The sequence below is a fragment of the Oryctolagus cuniculus genome, chromosome 4 (genome assembly GCF_051225735.1).
Source record: "Oryctolagus cuniculus isolate XC-2025 breed Fujian yellow rabbit chromosome 4, ASM5122573v1, whole genome shotgun sequence".
Classification (NCBI taxonomy): Eukaryota; Metazoa; Chordata; class Mammalia; order Lagomorpha; family Leporidae; genus Oryctolagus; species Oryctolagus cuniculus.
The window spans coordinates 132,165,198-132,182,308 of record NC_142870.1 but is presented as its reverse complement, the minus strand read 5'-3'; the positions used below and the strand labels follow the sequence as shown (position 1 = coordinate 132,182,308).

The 17,111-nt window shown below is 46.3% G+C and overlaps 1 pseudogene across 1 annotated transcript; it reads left to right on the top strand.

Annotated features, from left to right (window-relative positions):
- The first annotated feature begins 12,411 nt into the window (after positions 1 to 12,411).
- On the top strand, positions 12,412 to 12,924 carry LOC100341630 (small ribosomal subunit protein uS8 pseudogene; annotated as a pseudogene). The gene has a single exon (XR_016232118.1). The product of XR_016232118.1 is annotated as a small ribosomal subunit protein uS8 pseudogene (transcript).
- The last annotated feature ends 4,187 nt before the right edge of the window (positions 12,925 to 17,111 follow it).

Genomic DNA, 17,111 nt, shown 5'->3' with positions numbered 1-17,111 from the left:
CTGCCTGCAGTGCCGGCATCCCATATGGGCACCGGTTCGAATCCTGGCTGCTCTACTTCCAATCCAGCTCTCTGTTATGGCCAGGGAAAGCAGTAGGAGATGGCCCAAGTGCTTGGGCCCCTGCACCTTTGTGGGAGACCTGGAGGAAGCTCCTGGCTCCTGGCTTTGGATTGGTGCAGCTCCAACCATTGCAGCCAACTGGGGAGTGAACCAACGGATGGAAGACCTCTCTCTCTCTCTGCCTCTCCTTCTCTCTCTGTGTAACTCTGACTTTCAAATAAATAAATTAATCTTTAAAAAAGAAAGACTTTATGAGCAATGAGTGTGAACCAAGGATTAGGAACTCTCCCTTCCAGGTTGTTGCCTTCAGTGGAAAGAGCCTCCGATCTCTTGGAGTGCATTATGGAGGGGAGCCACGGGCTGCTTTGTTCAAGATGATGTAGGCCGCCTGGGCACAGAGTTCAAGCATTGGTTTCCTTTTGTTGAGCCTCAACTTCCTCAGCTGTGAAATGGAAATAAGAAAATCATATCTTCCCCAGAGGGACAGTGTGAGAAATAAATAAAACTGCATGCAGTACAGTGTCAGCTACAAGTAGACAGACGGCAGTAAATGGAGCCATCATCATTAATAAATAGTGCAGTTACAGGAAGATGATGCTCCAAGTGGTACAGAGATCAGAAGGAACGTCACTCATTTCCTCTCCTCTGTGCCCAGCGTTCTGTATCATGAAGTCTTAAAATCTTGATCCAAAAAATAACACTTAATGTGATTGTCCTCTTGAAGTTGTTAATATTCTATACTTTAAAACGTTTGTGGGACTGTGGAAGTAAAAATGAAGTTGAGGGTGTGAGTGATGGCACAGTGGGTTAAACCGCTGCTTGGGATGCCTGCATCTCAAATGGGAGCTCTAGTTCAAGTTCCCACTACTCTGCTTCTGGTCCAGCTTTCTGCTTATGCACCTGCGAGGCAGCAGGTGATGGATCTCAGCCACCCACCCGAGAGACTGGATGGAGTTCCTGGCCCAGCCCTGGTTTTTGCAGGTATTTGGGGAGTGAAACAGCAGATGGAGGATCTCCACACCCCATCCCCTACCCCCACCCACCCCAGCTCTGCCTTTCAAGTAGATAAAAATGAGTAATATTTTAAAAAAGGAAGTTAAGCAAATTATAGTATATTCAGAAGAATTGTTAATCAGTTAAAATGTTACTTTAAGGCCGGCGCCGCGGCTCACTAGGCTAATCCTCCGCCTTGCGGCGCCGGCACACCGGGTTCTAGTCCCGGTCGGGGCGCCGGATTCTGTCCCGGTTGCCCCTCTTCCAGGCCAGCCCTCTGCTGTGGCCAGGGAGTGCAGTGGAGGATGGCCCAAGTACTTGGGCCCTGCACCCCACGGGAGACCAGGAAAAGCACCTGGCTCCTGGCTCCTGCCATCGGATCAGCGCGGTGCGCCGGCCGCAGCGCGCCGGCCGCGGCGGCCATTGGAGGGTGAACCAACGGCAAAGGAAGACCTTTCTCTCTATCTCCCTCTCTCACTGTCCACTCTGCCTGTCAAAAAAAAAAAAAAAAAAAAAAAAAAAGAAAAAAAAAAGTGTGAGAAATAAATAAAACTGCATGCAGTACAGTGTCAGCTACAAGTAGATAGACGGCAGTAAATGGAGCCATCATCATTAATAAATAGTGCAGTTACAGGAAGATGATGCTCCAAGTGGTACAGAGATCAGAAGGAACGTCACTCATTTCCTCTCCTCTGTGCCCAGCGTTCTGTATCATGAAGTCTTAAAATCTTGATCCAAAAAATAACACTTAATGTGATTGTCCTCTTGAAGTTGTTAATATTCTATACTTTAAAACGTTTGTGGGACTGTGGAAGTAAAAATGAAGTTGAGGGTGTGAGTGATGGCACAGTGGGTTAAACCGCTGCTTGGGATGCCTGCATCTCAAATGGGAGCTCTAGTTCAAGTTCCCACTACTCTGCTTCTGGTCCAGCTTTCTGCTTATGCACCTGCGAGGCAGCAGGTGATGGATCTCAGCCACCCACCCGAGAGACTGGATGGAGTTCCTGGCCCAGCCCTGGTTTTTGCAGGTATTTGGGGAGTGAAACAGCAGATGGAGGATCTCCACACCCCATCCCCTACCCCCACCCACCCCAGCTCTGCCTTTCAAGTAGATAAAAATGAGTAATATTTTAAAAAAGGAAGTTAAGCAAATTATAGTATATTCAGAAGAATTGTTAATCAGTTAAAATGTTACTTTAAGGCCGGCGCCGCGGCTCACTAGGCTAATCCTCCGCCTAGCGGCGCCGGCACACCGGGTTCTAGTCCCGGTCGGGGCGCCGGATTCTGTCCCGGTTGCCCCTCTTCCAGGCCAGCCCTCTGCTGTGGCCAGGGAGTGCAGTGGAGGATGGCCCAGGTGCTTGGGCCCTGCACCCCATGGGAGACCAGGAAAAGCACCTGGCTCCTGGCTCCTGCCATCGGATCAGCGCGGTGCGCCGGCCGCAGCGCGCCGGCCGCGGCGGCCATTGGAGGGTGAACCAACGGCAAAGGAAGACCTTTCTCTCTGTCTCTCTCTCTCACTGTCCACTCTGCCTGTCAAAAAAAAAAAAAAAAGTTACTTTAAAAAAGATAGGTTCATTATGGTGTAAAAAAATTTTGAAAGCCATGCATAGTTTTTCATAACATAATTTTCCATGAACTTTTTGAGGACCTGTTGTATATACTTTTAATTCAAGAGTATAAAATTTTACTATATTAATATATTTATATTATACTTTTTTTGGAAAATTAAGATATTTGGTACACTTTTTACTTTAAACAGAACAAATCAAGGAACTATTAGTCTTACACTATGGCAGGTTCCAAAGAAGTTTTCTGGCACCCCCTTGTGGATGTGATTTTTCTCTTTAGTGTTTTTAATCTAAGTGCATCAACAACTTCGAGGTGTTAGATATTTTTTCCAGAGGCAGCTTTCGGGATTGAGTGCTTATGGAGCACTTCCCTGTGTGCCAGACATTGTTCTAAGAGCACAGAAGGGATCAATGGACAAGACAGTCCCAACCCTCTTGGGGCTTCCACTCTAGTGTAGGGGACAGTAACAACAATTTCTGTACCTACATCTATATATGCATATATAACATCAGGTAGTGGAAGTGTGGCTAAATAAATCAAGGAAAAGTATCTCTCTGTTTGTCTCTCTGCCTCCCTTCCGCAGGAAACAGTTGCAGGAGTTTGTTGGAGTCCATGGGTTTTATTCCTTAATATCTATTTTATATCTATGGGAAAGGGTGATTATCAGGAGGGAATGTGGGATTCAAACCCACTAAGTTGAAGGGTTGTTAGTTTGGGGGGCAAGGAGAGCAACTGAGCTGGAAAGATAGGAGGCAGTGACTAAGCAGTTGAGATTATAGAGATGTTTCAGGAATTGGTCTAGAAGTGTTCCATCAAAATTAATATGCTAAAGCTGTAACTCCCATAACCTCAAACATGACTATATTTGGGGATAGGGATGTCAAAGAAGTGACTAAGTTAAAATGAGGTGGGTGGGGCGGGCCCTGATCCAAACTAATGTCTAATGGACATTTCAGAAATGAATCAGCAGATGGAAGATCTTTCTCTCTTTCTCATTCTCTGCCTCTCTCTAACTCTCTGTATCCCTCTCACTGCCTTTCATAATAAATAAAAATTTAAAAATGAAACACAAACATTAGTTTGTCTCCAGCTCTCTCAACTCAGTCTTTTTGGACACAAAAAGAGATAGCAGAAGCAGACGTGTTCTCCAGCAGCTAAGATGCTGGTGGGGATGCTTGTGCCCCACATTGTTCTTGGGTACTTGGATTTGAGTCCTGGCTTAAAACAGCTTCCTGTTGGTGCACACCCTGGAAGCCAGCAGGTGATGATTCAAATGGCTGGGTCCCTGCCACCCACGTGGGAGATGTGGCTTGAATTCCTAGCTCCTGGCTTTGGCCTGGCCTTGCCCAGCCTCTGTGGGCATCTTAGGAGTGAATTAGTGGATAGACGGTCTCCTTGTCTTTCTGTCTGTATGTGTGTCCCTCTGTCTCTCAGATAAAAGACTTAACAATAATTATCAATAGAAGAGAGCGATCGGAGGTGCTTGTGTGCAGAGAGAAGACCATGCAAGCACAGTGCGAGAAACCATTTGCAAGCCAAGATGAGAGAGCTCAGGAAAAGGCAACCAAGTCTCCCAACCCCTCAAACCAAGACTTTTGGTCTCCAGAGCTGTGGTTGAGGCCCCCCAGGGTGTGGTAGTTTGTGTGGCAGCACAAGCACACTTAGACAAGGTGTGATCCTAGGGCCGAGGCAGATGGGAGGATAAGATGACCGCAGGAGATAATCGAGAGAGCTGGAGACTGGAATGATCAGTCATAATCAATGTTTGGGTTTTATTTTTCAAGTTTTGTTTATTTGTTATAAAAAGCAGTGAGAGGGAGACAGAGAGAGAGAGAAAGAGAGAGAGAGAGAGAGAGAGATCTCCCATCTGCGGGTTCATTTCTGAAATGTCTACAACAGATGGGGCTGAAATCAGGAAGCTACAACTTCTGGATCTCCCATGTGGATTTCAGGGACCCAACTATTTACGCCATCACCTGCTGCATCGTAAGCAATGTGCCAAATGATTTCCCACCCCCCCCCCCAATTAATATTAAAATCAGCAACTAAGACAACACAGTTTTGGAGAGAATGATTACATTTATTTATTTTTATTTTTATTTTTATTTTTATTTTTATTTTTGACAGGCAGAGTGGACAGTGAGAGAGAGAGAGACAGAGAGAAAGGCCTTCCTTTTGCCGTTGGTTCACCCTCCAATGGCCGCCGTGGCTGGCGCGCTGCAGCCGGCGCACTGCGCTGATCTGATGGCAGGAGCCAGGTACTTATCCTGGTCTCCCATAGGGTGCAGGGCCCAAGGACTTGGGCTATCCTCCACTGCACTCCCTGGCCACAGCAGAGAGCTGGCTTGGAAGAGGGGCCACCGGGACAGAATCCAGCGCCCCGACCAGGACTAGAACCCGGTGTGCCGGCACCGCAAGGCGGAGGATTAGCCTATTGAGCCGCGGCGCCAGCCTGATTACATTTAGAAAACTAGATGCCAAACTCCTTGAAGAATGAAAAGAAATAACCTCGAAGGAGGGAAGTGACAGAAAGACCAGTCAGCATTGAAATTTACCAACTTTAAAGTCACCACGCACCCTCTCCTTGACTTTGATGCAGAGTTGTTTAAGAAAATGCAATTGTTTTCTTTGGGTACTAGTTTTCTCCACCTTGAATCCTCTACCCCTGGAGGTTCTACCAGGCACTAAATGAAGAGTGGGAAAGGGTACTCTCTGGAGAGGGTCTTTTGCTACCAAGCAATCCAGAGTCTCCCTCAAATAATCATGCTAAATTGACGTCTATTGTGTATCCTATATGTGCGAGGCACTGTGATAGAAACTTTCAGAAGCATTAAAAACAAAAGAGAGCAAAAAACTAATTCTCACAATGATGCTAAAGTGAAAGCATTATCCATCTTGTTTTGCATGAGCAGAAAGAATAAATCTAAAAAAACAATTTAAAACTGTGCTTGAAGCTAGAACTTAAGCCCAAGACATTCATACTCTGTGTACCATCTCACCATGTTCACCCTTGTCTAGTGCATTTTCATGCATTAAGCCTCTCTTCTTTATTACAAATAGGTTTTATTTTATTTTTTATTTATTTATTTATTTTGACAGGCAGAGTGGACAGTGAGAGAGAGAGAGAGAGAGAAAGGTCTTCCTTTGCCGTTGGTTCACCCTCCAATGGCCGCCGCAGACGGCGCGCTGCGGCCGGCGCACCGCACTGATCCGATGGCAGGAGCCAGGTGCTTCTCCTGGTCTCCCATGCAGGTGCAGGGCCCAAGGACTTGGGCCATCCTCCACTGCACTCCCTGGCCACAGCAGAGAGCTGGCCTGGAAGAGGGGCAACCGGGACAGAATCCGGCACCCCGACCGGGACTAGAACCTGGTGTGCTGGCGCCACAAGGCGGAGGATTAGCCTGTTGAGCCGCAGCGTTGGCCTACAAATAGGTTTTAGACCTGGAGATTCTGATTCCATGGCATGAGTGCCTGTAGTGTAATTCTGAAGGCACACTGGTTTTCAGGGGAAGAATATGCAAGCCAGATAGATTAGTGATGTCTGCTGGGGAATGGGGTCATGGAAGGGCAACGTGCATGGCTAGTGTGCTCCATCCCTGGTCAAACCCTAACCACACTCTAACGGTGATGTCCTGTCTCGGGGGTTACAAAGACTTCGGGGGAGGAGCACAAGTGCTTCTCCCTCAGAAGACTGTTCACTAAGGGACAGATGTGCTGAAGCGGACGGGACTGGTTGGCAAATGTGATAAAATTGTAAAAAGTGGAGTTGAGCCACTTCCTTGTCTTTGGTTATCTCATTAGTGGAAAAATCTAGTGAAGTCTTTCCAGATAGCTAAAAAATTTACTTAATGTCATTCCTAAGAAAACTTTTTTAACCTGGCTCCAAAAAAAAAAAAAAAATGTGCTTATAAATAACATTCTTGAGGCTACTTGCCTCCAGTAAATTCCTAATTTTCTTGCCAGGGAATTTTTACTAAATCAGGGTTTTCTTACTGGTCCTCCAGGAACCGGGAAGAGTCACCGGGGTACTGCGCCTATCGGCTGCTTCTGGCCTTGGCTTCCTGTTCTCAGCAGCAGAACCGAGGAAATCCGCAGGATGCAGGCAACCAGGGGACATGGGGACTCGGGAGGAAGTGCTCCACCTAAAATAGTTCTGGTGCACAGTCGCTGAGTCAGAGTTCACGTATGATCCTGGAATTATTCTCACAGGTGATGGGAAGTAGAGAAGAAGGAAGGAGATGAAAAGAGCTTTTCAAAAAGAAAAGTTTGCCACCAAGAAAACAGCTGAACAGCAGAAAAGGCTAATATCCAAAGATAAGTTCATCCTGTGCGTTCAAAGGAGACAAATTGTGATTTCCTTCATCGACCATGGGTGCAAAGTCTTGGTCCGGGTTCAATTTGGGGGCCCATAGGGAGTGGATGTTTGCTTAGCAGCAACAGAACAGCTGTGCAAACGGAAGTGGACCGTTTGGATCCAGTCTCCCTGAGTCATGTGTTCACAGTTCTTTCTCTAGAACCACCAGGCTCAAAATGTCCACAGTGCTGACTCTAGTTTTATCGCCGGCTAGTGGGAAACATCTAGCATTTTGCCTACTGAGAAATGAAAAGGAGTAGACAGTTCTCCATCATAGCTTCCCAAGCAGGGTGCTGTGCTTGGAGTGTCCTCTTGGACCATGGGTGCACCCACCCTCTACTCCCAGCCTACTGGAATCCATTTATTTCTCCAGACTGCACAGTGAGGGACTGATGAGCCATAGTCAGTCAGTCATTCTTGAAATGCTTTCTGAACATCTACACAGCTGCTGGACCTGAACATTCATCATTTGCCCTCCAGATACTCAGAATAAACAAACACGGTAAAGTCTCCACTCATTCCGTTCTCTCCCTCCTCCAAAAGGAGGTATTTTCATTGGTCTCTGATTTATCCTTTCCGTTTTTATTCCTTTATTTATTTATTTTCCTTTATTTTTCACACTCTAGTGTACTGGAGGTACTTCATTTATTTCACTTAATAATAAATCCTCACAATCACGCCCTACCAATTTATAGAAATCTTTCTTTTTTTTTGTTATCGCTACATAGTGCCCCATGGTGTAGGCTCGTCTCAGTTTGAGTTAGTAGTGCTTTTGTGGTTGTTTTCAACGTCTTACTATTACAATAATACTGTAATGAAAAACATTGCACTTGTAAACACTCTCTTTCCTGTTGGTGGAGGCACCTTCAGGGTAGTTTCCCAGAAGTACATGTCCTGGGTCAAAAGATAAATAAATAAGCATCATTGTTAGCTCTTGCTCATTTCTCCAACAGGGGTTGTGTCATTTTGCATTCCCGTCAGCATTGTATGATGGTGCTTGTCTCCCTCACTCCCTTGTAATGAGTGTGTTGTCAAGCATTCAAATTATTGCCAATGTGATAGGTGAGAAATGCTATCTCTGTAGTTTTAATACACTTTTATCTCATTAGGAGCAAAGGGCCACATGCGTAGCTGTGCACCACTTAACAAGTCTGTGTTCTGAGAAACGTGTCTTTGGGTGCTTCATTGTTGGGTGAACATCACTGACTGTGCTTACGGAAGCCTACTACACACCTACGCGGTAGAGCCCATTGCTCCCCGGCTGCAAACCTGTACATCATGTTACTGTACTGAATGTCACAACAGTAAGTATTTTTGCACTTAAATGTACAAAATATATGGTAAAAACATGATCTGAAAGGTGAGAACGATTTTGAAAAGGTGCAGCAGTGAGGTGCACCCATCATGAATGGGTAGCAGCACTGGAGCTGCTCTGGGTGAGTCAGTGAGAGAGCGGTGAGTACAGGGGGCAGCCTAGGTCCTTGCTGTACACTGGTGTAGGCTTCATAAACACTGCACATGGGCTATGCTGCAGTTTTTGAAAAATGAAGGTTTTTTTTTAATAATAAGCTTGGTAAACTAACTTTAAAAAATGTATTTATTTAGGTATTTGAAAGGCAGAGTGATAGAGGAGAGACAGGGATCTTCCATCTGCTGCTTCACTCCCCAGATAGTTACAGCAACCAGGGCTGAGCCAGGACAGAATCAGGAGCCTGGAACCCCATCTGGGTCTCCCACCTGGGTGGCAGGGACCCAAGCACTTGGGCCCCCATCTGCTGCCTTCCCAGGTGCATTACCAGGGAGCTGGGTCAGAAGCCAAAACATCCAGGACTCAAACCAGCACTCAGATAATGGATGCCGGTATCCCAAATTGCTGCTTAACCCACGGCACCACAGTGTTGGCCCCCACAGTAACATTTTTACAAATATTTTAATTTCTATTAACTTTTTGATTCTTTTAAAAAAAGATTTAGTATTTATTTGAAAGTCAGAGTTACAGAGAGAGAGAGACAGAGACAGAGATAGAGACAAAGAGCTCTTCCATCTGCTGGTTCACTCCCCAGATGTCTGCAACAGCCAGGGCTGGGCCAGGCTGAAGACAGGAGGCTGGAGCTTCCTCCAGGTCTCCCACATGGGTATCAAGGGCCGAAGCTTGGGCTATCCTCTGTTGCTTTTCCAAGGGGCTGGATTGCAGGTGGAAAAGATGTGATTTAAACCGGCACCCAGATGGGATGCAGCTTAATCCGTATGCCACAACACCAGCCCCAAATGTTGATTCTTGTAATACCATTTAACTTGAAACACATTGTGTAGCTTATATACTTATTCTATAACCTTTTTATTGAAAATCATTTTTATTTTACTTTTTAAACTTTTGGACTATAAAGTAAGACACAAATACACACATTAACCTAGGCCTACACAGGGCCGGGATCAGCAATACCATCATATCAGTGTCCTCCAGCTGCACACCCTGTCCCACGGGGAGGTCTTCTGGTGCAGTCACACACTGGGGATGGTCCTGTCTATGGTCAGTATCTTCTTCTGGATGCCTCCCACTGAGAATACTAAGAAGCTCCCCTTACAGCAGTTACAGTACAGTTCATACAGCTTGAAGGCGGAAGTGCTTTGACTTGTATCATAATGGGCTGTTATACATTAGCATTCTTTTTAGGGCTATTGATCAATGTAAGCTCAGAAACTGTGGAAGGAAAAGATGCCTTGGGTGGAAAGTAAGGCTGTTTGCTGAGAGGTGCCAGGGCAGAGTGTGAGGGAGGGAAGCAGAGAGGATGGGAACTTTGTACAGCACCCAGTGGATGCCCAGGGAGGGGAACCAAGGCCGAGGACTGCAAATGAAGAATGAGGACGATGTGTGTTAGTTGCTTATAGCTGCCATAACAAATTAGCACAGGCTGGTGTCTTAAACAACACGAACTTATTGTCTCGTTGTTCAGGGATATGAAATTAAGGTGCTGGCAGAGTTAGTGCCTTCTGGAGATCTGAGAGGACATTTGTTCCGTGCCTAGCTTGTGGGTTGGTGGTTGCCAGGAATCCTTGACGTGGCTTGAGCTGCATTGCTCCCATCTCTGCTTCTGTCTTCTCATGGCCTTCTTATAACAGCACCAGTCATTGGATGCAAGGCCCACCCTAACTCATCTCAGTAACCAGCCTAATTAATTATATCTGGAAAGACCCCATTTCCAAATACGGTCAAATTCTGAAGCTCCAAGTAGACGCAAATTTGGAAGGACAATTCTCAAGTCCTCATAAAATGGGAGAAAATTCACTGAGGGAGGTGAAATGGCACAGAAATCCAAGGGGCCACTTTCAAGGGTCACCAGGCCCAGTGCCTTGGAGAGGGTGAGTGAAACCTGAATCACCTGCTGTTTACAATGACTCTTGCCCGCTACTGTCTAGCCACGCCAGCTTGGATCAGTTGCTAAAACCTACTGAGCATGTACTTCCCCTGTACCTGCTGTCCCCACCACCTGGAGCTCTCCTCCCACCTGTCCTGGAGGGTGGGCGCCGTCTGTCCTTGAGGTCTCATCTTGGAGCCCCGCAAGGGTAGACGTCACATCCACTCTGGGCAAATGTTTGTCCGCTTCCTCTCATGGTGCTTGACATACGGTAGATTCTTAATGAATGTTGGATGAATGGTCAGCTTGGGCGTTTCAGTGTTAATCTCTCTCCAGTGTCGACAAACAATCACTAGAAAAGTATTGCTGACAAGAGAGAGACTTTATTTTTAGGAAGCAGTTTGCAAACTGGGGAGCTTCTGGTATAAAATGAATGGGTGCTTGGCCGCCCATGTGGGTGCCAGTTCGAGTCCCAGCCGCTACACCTCCAAACCAGCTCTCTGCTATGGCCTGGGAAAGCAGTAGAAGATGATGGCCCAAGTCCTTGGGCCCCTGCACCCACGTGGGAGACCCGGAAGAAGCTCCTGGCTCCTGGCTTCAGACTGGAGCAGCTCCGGCTGTTGCAGCTATCTGGGGAGTGAACCAGCGGATGGAAGATCTCTCTCTCTCTCTCTCTGCCTCCCCTTCTCTCTCTGTGTAACTGTGATTTTCAAGTAAAATAAATAAATCTAAGGTAAAATAAAATAAAATAAATAAAATTAATGGGTGCTGCAAGGGAACAAAGAGAAGGACTTCCTTACATAGAGAAGTCCCGCCATTCCCACTCCTGTCTGCTGTGCAATGAGGAACGCAAGCTGGTGAGAAAGTGCTCAGTGCTGACTGGCTGATTTTAAAAACTGACTGAACATCACAGTTCATCGGTCAGGTCCTGGTGGCAAAATGGGACTTTTGAGGGCTCTTGAAATAGGAATACACTTGGGCAAGGGCCCCGGGGTGTTTTTTCAGGAGCACAAAACATTAACACCACGAGTGCAACATCCAGTTAGCAAATTCTGCTCAGCTCCACTATGAATTTCAAGTCCATTTTGCTATTCGGGATCCACCTCGAAGGCTTAGGCTTCCCCTGGGTTTGTACCACTAAGATGTATATGAGATAATAGATATTCATAGTCTGTGTATCCTAATATATCCTGCGGGAAATTACAGATGATATATTTTATATTTTTATTTAGCATTTACATGGTGGTAACTGTCTTCTAGCTACTGTTTTAAGCATGCTACCATTGTAACTCATTTAATTCTCATAGTAACTATTATTACCTCCATTTGATGGAACAGGAAACTAAGGTGCAGAGAGGTTAAATCACTTACCCGAAGTCACACAGCTGATCAGATCGAGCTGGGATTCAGGTGGGGTGGTGTGGCTCTGGATGGAGTGTGTGCTCAAGGCTGCCTCCCAGTGCACCTTTCTCCTTTGGTTGGGTGGCAGTTTTGCTTTTTTCTACAGTGGGGTTTGAAGGGAACAGCTTGCATGTTTCTCCTGTGGTCCCATCTACATGCTATACACCCACAACCAGCAGTTCACTACACAACACACACAGCTCTATAAGAACACAAAATGACGTGCACACACACGTCTGCCAGAGTTAGACACGAGCAGCTGGGGGAAGGGCCACAAAACCCTCTTCCCTGGTGAAACCTAGGCCCCTGCTCTCTGGCAGGGGGCACCCAAGACTGTCCACTTTGTGGTTTAACTTGTGGTTAGTGTCCTGATAAAACAGGCTCTCAGCTAAACCAGAGAAGTCTAGTTTGCAGCTACAGGCACAGACAGCCTAAGGGTATGCAACTCCCAGATGGCAATCACGCTAAGTATGAGAGTCATGGCCACACACCAGTCAATGCCCTTCCTACTTCAGGGCTAGAAGCCCCAAACCAGGAAGAGAGGGAGCCACGTTTTCTTGCCACTGAACAATTCCTCTCTAGGAATGTACTTTAATAAACTAAGCTTCATTACCTCTACTTCCGTCTCACCAAACTGTAGTTCATTATCCCACTGACAAAGAAGAAGTCAGGCAATATAACTCCTTGCTCTCGCTCCTCCCGTCTTCTTTCCGCCATCTTTCCGTGCCGCCGCGATGGTGCGCATGATCGTCCTGGCCGATGTTCTCAAGAGCATCAACAATGCCGAGAAGAGAGGCAGGCGCCGGGTTCTCATCAGGCCGTGCTCCAAAGTCATCGTCAGGTTTCTGACTGTGCTGATGAAGCATGGTTACATTGGCGAGTTTGAAATCATTGACGATCACAGAGCTGGGAAGATCGTGGTGAACCTCAGCGGCAGGTTAAACAAGTATGGAGTGATCAGCCCCAGATTTGACGTGCAGTTGAAAGATCTAGAAAAATCGCAGAATAATCTGCTTCCGTCCCGCCAGTTTGGTTTCATTGTACTGACAACCTCAGCTGGCATCATGGACCATGAAGAAGCAGGACAAAAACACACAGGAGGGAAGATCCTGGGATTCTTTTTCTAGGGATGTAACACAGGCATACAAATAAAAGCTCAATGGACAAAAAAAAAAAAAAAAAAAAAAAAAAAAAAGGCAAACTGGCCACTGCCAGTGACACACACACACACATATTAAAAAGTCCAACTCAGAGAACAGAAACCATCCTGAGTCACCGCTGGGAAGGCGTTTGGCCTAACAGTTCAGACACCACTTGGGATGTCCACGTTCCTTATCAGAGTCTGGAGTGGGGGCTAAGAACTGACATTCCTAATGAGGTGCCTGATGACGATGAAACTGCTGCTCTGGGGACTGCACTTTAAGAATCATGCAGCATTCTTTTCTTTTTCTCATTAATTTTTTTTAACTTTTATTTAGTAAATATAAATTTCCAAAGTACAGTTTATGGAATACAATGGCTTCGCCCCCCCCCCATAATTTCCCTCCCACTTGCACCCCTCCCATCTCCCGCTCCCTCTCCGATTCCATTCACATCAAGATTCATTTTCAATTATCTTTATATACAGAAGATCGATTCAGTATATATTAAGTAAAGATTTCATCAGTTTGCACCCACACAGAAACACAAAGTGTAAAATACTGTTTCAGTACTAGTTATAGCATTACTTCACATTGGACAACACACTAAGGACAGATCCCATATGAGAAGTAAGTACACAGTGACTCCTGTTGTTGACTTAACAATTTGACACTCTTGTTTATGGCGTCAGTAATCTCCCTAGGCTCTAGTCATGAGTTGCCAAGGCTATGGAAGCCTGCTGAATTCACCGACTTCGATCTTATTCCAACAGGGTCATAGTCAAAGTGGAAGTTCTCTCCTCCCTTCAGAGAAAGGAACCTCCTTCTTTGATGGCCCCGTTCTTTCCACTGGGATCTCACTCGCAGAGATCTTTCATTTAGGGTTTTTTTTTTTTTTTTTCCCAGAGTGTCTTGGCTTTCCATGCCTAAAATATTCTCATGCACTCTTCAGCCAGATCCAAATGCCTTAAGGGCTGATTCTGAGGCCTGACCACTCAGCATTCTTAAAAACTGAATGCGTTAGGGACAGAGGAGTGAACCTATTTTAGCATTTTTAAGAGCATTTAAAAAATATTTTTATTTATCTGAAAGACAAAGGGAGAAAGAGAGAGAAAGTGAGGGAGAGAGATAGAGATCTTTCATCTGGTGGTTCATCCCCCTATTCCCCAAATGCCTGCAATAGGTAGGGCTGGGCCAGGCTGAAGCCAGGGCTCCCATGTGGGTGGCAGGTGCCCAATCAGTGGAGCCATCATTGCTGCCTCCCAGGATGTGCATCAGCAAGAAGCTGGAATTAGAAACCAGAGCTGGTACTCGAACCCAGGCCCTCTGATATGGGATGCAATTGTCACAAGGCGCATCTTAACTGCTGCACTAAATGCCCATGCCAATTTTTGTTTTCAGTGGTTATTGGAGCATCCGTTTTGGTTGTATTTCATGCTCAGATTTACTTGAAAGTAATCTGTAAAACAGTGATATAATAAAACTATTTTGTGGCTGGCACCGTGGCTCACTAGGCTAATCCTCCACCTTGCGGTGCCGGCACACCGGGTTCTAGTCCCGGTCGGGGTGCCGGATTCTGTCCCGGTTGCCCCTCTTCCAGGCCAGCTCTCTGCTGTGGCCAGGGAGCACAGTGGAGGATGGCCCAAGTCCTTGGGCCCTGCATCCCATGGGAGACCAGGATAAGCACCTGGCTCCTGCCATCGGATCAGCATGGTGCGCCGGCCGCAGCGCGCCGGCCGCGGCGGCCATTGGAGGGTGAACCAACGGCAAAGGAAGACCTTTCTCTCTGTCTCTCTCTCTCACTGTCCACTCTGCCTGTCAAAAAAAAAAAAAAAAAACAAAAAAAAAAAAAACTATTTTGTAGACAGTTGTGAGATTTAAGTGAGATAAGGCACATAAAGACCTTAACACAGAAGTGGCCACAAAGGAAGCACACAAACAAGACTAACCTGTAGTCATTGATCTCCTTGGGAACTCAGATTATATCGTTTTCATTTTGATACAAATTTCCAAACTTGCTGAGAATTTCTAAGGGGTAGGATAGTAGTGGCCTAGGGTGTGATACACAGGGCTGTAACACACATGCAAAAGTCAATATAATGTAGTTGCAAACGTTCAGAAATATAAGGCAAGCCTAGTTAGAACATTTATTTTAGAATGATATAGCTAACCAGTATGAACTGCTCCAACAAACCAACATATCAATACTGAACAAAATTGCTATAGCTCCCACCTGTCTTAGTAACTAGAAGATCACTGTCTCTCTCCCACAGTGCACCTGTTCAAATTGGTTCTGTTGGGGTGCAGGCTTGGCCAGGCCTCCTCAATGCAAGTGGGTGACACTGCTAGTTCTGTGCTGTCTTTACTTCTCTTGGCCACACCATGTCAGTGTTGAAGACCAGTTGGTTCTCTTTAAAAACCTTCTTCTATGCTGAGAGGAGCCAACAGGGAGTCCCTGCTGGGACTACAGAGGCTCTTTGTGGAGGGTGGTGGGCTTCCTCAACGCTCAGCTCTGCCAAGAGGCCCAATATGGCAGCCCGTTAAGCCTATCTCAGTCCATTATGGACACACAGAGCTGGTCCCCAGGGATTTATAGAACTCCAGCCAAGGTGGGGGGGTGGGGGCAGAGGTGGCAGCGTTGTTTCCACCACCAGGCCCGCCTCCACCTCCCAAGCATAAAGAACCTCTCTAACACGCCTTTCTCTAGACAGTCTAGGCTACTCACCCTTTAACTACCTGTTTCTGTGGCTTGAATGGTATCTTCTGAGAAAGAACTCCAAGTGGTCTACAAAGCTATTTTTCCATCCTGGCCCATAAGACAAAGTTGCTTCCCTTTCTCTCGCTAAAAAGTGACAGAAGGTATCTCCTCTTGCATGCCCAAGATAAAATAATACCAATTATGTTTTTTTAAAGTGCAGTTCCTTTGAGCTTTGAAACCTTTGTTCTTTTTTTTAGATTTATTTTATTTGTTTGAAAGAGTTACAGAGAGCGGTAGAGCTAGAGAATGAGAGAGGTCTTCCACCCACTGGTTCATTCCCCAAGTGAACACAACAGTCAGAGCTGAGTTGATCCAAAGCCAGGAGCCAGGAGCTTCTCCCAGGTCTACCACATGGGTGCAGGGGCCCAAGGACTTGGGCCATCTTCTACAGCTTTCCCAGGCCATAGCAGAGAGCTGGATTGGAAGTGGACCAGCCAGGACTTGAATCGTTGCCCATATGGGATGCCAGCACTGCAGGTTGGGGCTTTAACCCACTGTGACACAGCACCAGCCCTACCAATTATGTTTTGATTCCATCATTTTTATTTTTAATTATGTTCTAGACCTGTTATATAATATCTTTGTGACTACTAATATATCCCACCTTCTTGGGGTATTCTGTCCTTTCATTTCTCCTTACCCTTAGTCCTACTCATATTTTTACCAAACTCTACTTAAATATTGTTTGGTCTATTGTCATGTTTATTGGGAAGGGAGTAAAATTGATCAGTCCAGGATTAATCCTGGTACTGAGAGCTCTGACTCCTAGCTAGGCTGGGTGGGACCCGGAAATGAGTGTGGGTGCATGGTCAAAGCAGCTCCTCCAGCATTTGGGTGGTTTTCCACATTCTATCAGAGAACACACACACCTTTGATCTCTGAGTTCAAATGGCAGCTGGTAATTGGAGCTATGTCCTTGTTCCCATCTTCATCCTACACACAAAGTACCCCCTTGTGAAGTTCCCACCAAGTCTGCTTTTAACAACCATGTATTAGTGTTGTGGCTTCCTGGACCCCCTTTTTCCTTTCCTTTGGGGAATTACCTTCTAGATTCCACATGATCCAGGTGAATGTGCCAATCCTGATGGCCTGTCTCACCTACGCACTGGAGTAGGTACATGGTCCATGCCTGGACAGTCAAAGTGTATCAACTCCATGACCACAGCAAGATGGTCCTTGGACCTGTTAGTCTATATGTGCTGCTGTAACAAATACCATAGACTGGGTAACTTGTAAAACTAGAAGTTTATTTCTCCCAGTTCTGGAACCGGGGAAGTCCAAGGTCAAGGTGGCAGCGTTAGGTATCTGGGGAGAGTCTCCATGCTGTGTCCTCACGTGGCAGGAGGTGGAATGGCACGAAAGGGCCTGCACCAGTTTCCTGTAGCATGTCTGCCAGAACAGAGGTCAGAAGTGACATCAAGTCCTCCAACTTGCACACAAGCCAGGTGGCAACTCTCATCTGGCAGCAGCCATACCGATAG